Genomic DNA, 5,757 nt, shown 5'->3' on the forward strand with positions numbered 1-5,757 from the left:
TGATTCCAGAATTCCTTTTCTGGTTCTGTGATTATAGCCACATTTACTGCTGATAGCAAAGGTGGAAGACACATTTCCTTCAGAGATCTTAAATGTGTCTAGAGCAATGATTCTCAACCTTCTTACTGTGGCAACTCCTTAATACAGTTTGTCCTATTGTGGTGACTCCCAACCATGAAGTTATATTTGTTGCTACTTCATAACTCATTTTGTTACTTTTATAATTTGCAATATAAATATGTGATGTGCAGCACATCTGATATGCTGCCCTTGGGAAAGAGTTTTACTATGTATCCCTGGCCAGCCTGGAACTTAATCTATACACCAGCTCACAGAATTCCTGCCTCTCCTTCCAGAGTGCTGGGATTGAAGGCATGTCCCACCACACTGGGCACCCAAAACTCAGTCACCTGATGCCCTACCTGGACCTTAGGTGCGTGGCTGTTCACGTGTTATAAAACATTTTTGCCAATTTTAGAAATTAAGAAAAATTTCCTACTTATAAACATTTCCTACCAATGAAATCGTACATATTTTATAGTTCTCTACTGAAAAGCTGATCTCAGAAGGTCATAATGCCTGATAATTCAAAACATCAGATTAAAAATTCTAGCCAAAATTGGGGCTGGGGATTTAGCTCAGTGGTAGAGCGCTTACCTAGGAAGCGCAAGGCCCTGGGTTTGGTCCCCAGCTCCGGGGGTGGGGGGGGTGGGGGGGTGGGGGGGGTGGGGGGGCGGTTCTAGCCAAAATCAAGAATGTATTCTGAAAGCAGGGGCTGTGGTTAGGAATAGGACCTCTGCTTAATACCTAAAAGGTCTGGGCTCATTCCTCAGCAGTGTAAGGAAGAAAAAGCTTTATCAGAGAGACGAATGCCCTCACTGCAGAGCAAATTGCTTGGTAGGGTCCTGTGTTTTTCAAGAGCTACCTGCTCACAACCATGGTGGGAGACTTGAGGGCCTGGCTACTTAGGTGAAAGGGCTGGGGTCCATGAAGGCAGGTGTGAGCTCCAGAAGCCAGAGCTCTTACTGCATACACAGTGACAGCCCACCTGTCACTTACCTGGGTGTAAGCAATCTTGCCTCACTTAGACCTAGACATACCTGATTAGGAATAGGATAGGGAAAAAAACTGTTTTCTCCAGTGCTACATAGAGTATATTGGACTCAAAAGTCAAAAACTCCTTGAACCTCACCTACCTTCCTTCCTTCCTTCCTTCCTTCCTTCCTTCCTTCCTTCCTTCCTTCCTTCCTTCCTTCTTTCCTTTGGTAGTTTTCCATAAAGGCTGGGTGTGGCCATGACTCAGTTTGTGGTAAGGATGTGGCCATCAGTTGGGGAGGAGCTTCCTTCTGCCTTTAATTCTAGCTGGGAAGGAGCAGCTGAGTTTTCTGCTGAGTCATTACTGGCTCTCACGGGCTCACAGAATTATTCCAGATAGACTTAGGAATATCTTGGCTTCTTAGAGGTGGTGAGGAGAAAGCTCCTTGGATGACACAATTCCACTGGAGCCCTCCAGTCCCATGGATGAGAAAAAGGTAGGCTTCAGTTCATTTAGACAACGTATTAGCCTCTACAGCATAGGACTTTACACAAATTGAGTTTCAGACCACCTCACACTGTCACCACCATAGGGCCAGAGATGCTGCCTCTTAAAACTTTCTGCAGAAATAACTTGCACAGGAGATGACCCACAGTCTCTTTAGTTTTAGTTGTACTTGGAATGAATGAATCAGGCAACCAGTCTGAAAGGACAGACATAATGTGAAAAACACATCTAAGGAAAAGGAACACATTTTAGGAAGGGTGCACTTGAGCTATTGTTTTCTGTCTTCCTTGTTTTTTCTGGAATATTTTTATTGTTTTTTTAAAAATTTTTTAAAGATTTATTTATCCATTTTATGTGAGTACCCTGTAGCTATCTTCAGACACACCAGAAGAGGGCATCAGATCCCATTACATATGGTTGTGAGCCACCATGTGGTTGCTGGGAATTGAACTCAGGGCCTCTGGAAGAGTGGTCAGTGCTCTTAACCACTGAGCCATCTCTCCAGCCCTATTGTTTGTTTTTTTTAAGACAAGGTTTCGGGGCTGGGGATTTAGCTCAGTGGTAGAGCGCTTACCTAGGAAGCGCAAGGCCCTGGGTTCGGTCCCCAGCTCTGAAAAAAAGAACCAAAAAAAAAAAAAAAAAAAAAAAAAGAAAGACAAGGTTTCTCTGTGTAGCCCTGGCTGTCCTAGAACACTCTGCAGACTGGACTGGCCTCAAATTCAGAGATTCACCTGCTTCTGCCTCCTTCTGAGTGCTGGGATTAGAAGAGTTCATCACGCTGCACAGCTGCAGAATGTTAAAATGGTTTAATATATAATTTTTCACTGATCATTTTGAAAGACCCTTATTGGAGATAATCATTCTGTCTGATGATGAACAGTAACCACAATGATGATTCTGGACTTTCACATGGATAAAGCCCATTTCTTCTTGAGTCATAGGTGTTTCTAAGGTAATAGTTTTAATATTTCTGTGGTGTCTGGTTGCCCCTGACTTAGCAGCAACCTGAGGATATATGTCCTTTTGAATGATATAAGCTTTGCGCAGTGGCAGTATCGTAGCCAATGAGGTTTATCTGAGGCGCGATTATTGCTAATTGAACACTTGAATGATATAAAGTCATAGGAGACAGGGAAGCCCACTGGCCTCAATGTTTCTGAGGCATTGAGTTTAGGAATGTCTCTTCTGCAAGGGGACTTTATTGATAGGCCATGTGAGGTCACTACCTGGGTGAGTTTGCTGGTGGATGTCATCTTATCCTTTGTGACCCTTCGTCTTCCAAATCTTGATTGAAACCCATCCTCAATCTCATCACACAGCTGTTATGTCAGGAGCTTTCCCTTTCTATCCCTCTCTTTGAGATGGAAAGTCACAGATTATCTACCCAGACAGACTTCTCCAGATAGGTTCTACTTACTCTGCAATTTGTACACTAAGGAGCCTGAGCTACAAATGCAGGGAGAAAGGAGAGCACACACTTCCAGGGGTAGTTGACTGAGTAGGATCACATCACTCTAAAAAGCCACCCCTCTCCCCTTTTTTTCTCTTCAGTGCATCCTGGCAGCTCTGGAATAAAGAAAAGTTGGAGGTTCTGTTGGGTGACGAGGCCTCCTTCAATGAGATAGTACTTTACAGAATGAGTAAGGAATCCTCAGTCTTATCTCTTTCTGCCCTTCACTGCTGATGCTGCATTTGCAAGATGCTGGGAAAGCCCAGACACAGAGTTGCATTCAGAACACTTGAAAAGTTTCAGTATTTAATGAAGTTACATGCACTGAATATTCAACTTCTGGAGAGGCCTCCACACCTAAACTAATCTTTCATGTGCAGCTAAAATGTTTTCTCCTTGAAGCTGTCTCTTTCCCACAGAGACAAACTCTTTTTCTCTTCATCCTTAACTCCAAAAATCCATCATGTTTTTTCCTTTCCAGGGTTTGTCTGGGAGAAATTTTGCTGTGACGGTGGTTCAGACTTTCATATGAATTCACAATCATAGTGGGCTATATAGAGAGTGAAACCCTATCTCAAAAACAAGTCCAGTAGGTCCAGTTTTAGAAGGAGGAGGTAGGTCTGAAGTGTTAAGTTCTACTTTAAACCTGATGTTCAAAGCTTGTGGGCTGCTCTGGCAGTCTGTCTTGTCCTCAGAAATGACCCTACCTTTCCAGGGACCAAGAAGTCATATGATATATGGGCCACTTTATAACCTCACCATTCCAGCAGGGCCAAAGTTTATTTTGCAGATCTTGCATTGGAGTATGGCTTTTACGACACACCTTCCCCCAAAGAACTCCCATTGAATTTTAAAAACCATTAAGCCATCAAACCAGATCCTGTGGTCCTATGGCCAAAAATCTGCAGTACAATGAGTGAGTCTAGCAGCTTACCCTCCCATCCTGACCAAATCAGTGAACACAAAGGAAGGGCTTACTTCAGGCTGGATGAGAGGCCTGTGTCCTTCAACCCTGGTTTCCTGTGACCTTGGGGCTGCTGTAGATTGAATTTTCAGAAGGGTGGTTCAGAGAAGGCAAATCTGAATTCAGAAAGCAGTCTTGCTCTGGTCAACAGAAAGTCCTCTAAGACTGCAGTTACTAGAGGAAGAAGTTGGACACTGTTGGACTCATGCACATATAACTATCTGATCAAACCCCACCCTGTGAAATAGGGATTGTCCTCAAGTTACTTTTAACGGACTGTAGATGTTAAATTACAGGAATAGTCATAGGGCTAGTGATTAAACTATAACAAAGATAAGATACAACCTAACTATGTACTCTTCTATACCATGTCGATTTCTCAGCAGAAGCAAGACAGTAACCTTTAGGAAGTCACTCTGACACATTCTGTCATCTAATGTGAACAAGACATACCATAGTCTACCACTTCCCATGGATCCCATTTGTGTAACTATCAAGTCATTAAAACCTCCAGATGAAGAGCAATTTTCAGCTGCCACCAGTCTCCAGTTTAATAGATATGCACGTCAGGTTGGCTTTCAGTTCTGCCTCAGTCTCCTAAGTGCCAAGACCACAGACTTGGGCACACCTAGTTTTGAATCTAGATTTGTGTATGTGTGCGTGTGTGTTCATGTAAAAGAGAGAGGAGAGGGAGGTAAGGAGGGAGAGAATGAATGAATTTATGACCAAAACTCTAGTGGGGGTGGGCCTAGATCTCACTGTGTATGTAGCTCAGTGTTATCTCAGGCTGACCTTGGCTCCACAGTTTCTCGGGACTTGGCCCCTTGAGTGTTGGGATTACAGGTGTGAGCCACTATGCTTGACTCTCAGTATGAACAGTGAACCTCAACATGAGTAGATAGCTGTCACCATGTTGTACACTATGGTTCTTAGTCTTTTTCAGTTAAAGGTACAAAGAGATCATTTCTTCTACCCCCTTCTCTGGCAGAAAGGAATTTGATTTTCTCCACAGATATAATCGGGGTTTTTTTTTTTTCCAACTTCAAGTTCTTTCCACCTTAATAACCAAGCATTTACTTCCTCACCTAAACTAAGGGGACCGCGAAAGGCTTACAGAGTAAATTAAACTTTATTTCACTACAAATTGTGTTTATGCAGTTACCCTCCCCTCTAATCTAAACTGACAGGAAATGAAATGAAGGCCTGTGATTCAGCTACAAAGAAGTGTCTGCCTGAGTTGGTCACACCCATCTTTTTCCAAGAAAAAAAAAAAAAACCAAACCCCCCCACTAAGGTACAGTTTTCCCATTTAGAATGTGGCAACATTGTGTCTGCTTTCAAAACTGCGGAATGGAGACCAGTGTTAACAGTTGGGAAGTTAGAAAATACCTTATAGGGAAAATATTTGTTAAAGAAGACGCCAATACTATAAATTTAAATACATACACAACTGAGTCAAAAACCAGTGTTGACTCCTAAACAGATAATGGCTTCGCGAAGGTCAGTTCTGCACTAATTACCTTGGATTGCTGCTTCCCCGCATCTTAAGAATGCAGATTTGAGATCCTACTCAAAGATTAGCATGGGTCCAATCTGGCTCTCCTTGTTAGGAGGTCCCGCTCACTTTCCAAAAGAGAGACTAAGTTCCCCCTACCCAGTCTCTAAGTCTGGAACCCTCTAGGAAGCAGCCCAGACTTTCCACCACTCTCTTGCTCCCATCACCCTAGCTTCCCGTTCCGCTCAGCCTCTGAGGGTGTACCCGGGCGAGCGCCGGGAGGGTGGAGAGTCACCGGGCGGGGC

General features: G+C 43.5%; 1 pseudogene; it reads left to right on the forward strand.

Annotated features, from left to right (window-relative positions):
* Positions 1-2,578: 2,578 nt before the first annotated feature.
* Positions 2,579-2,740, forward strand: LOC120094538 (U4 spliceosomal RNA; annotated as a pseudogene).
* The last annotated feature ends 3,017 nt before the right edge of the window (positions 2,741-5,757 follow it).

This window comes from Rattus norvegicus, chromosome 8 (genome assembly GCF_021556685.1).
Source record: "Rattus norvegicus strain SHRSP/BbbUtx chromosome 8, alternate assembly SHRSP_T2T, whole genome shotgun sequence".
NCBI classification, from domain to species: domain Eukaryota; kingdom Metazoa; phylum Chordata; class Mammalia; order Rodentia; family Muridae; genus Rattus; species Rattus norvegicus.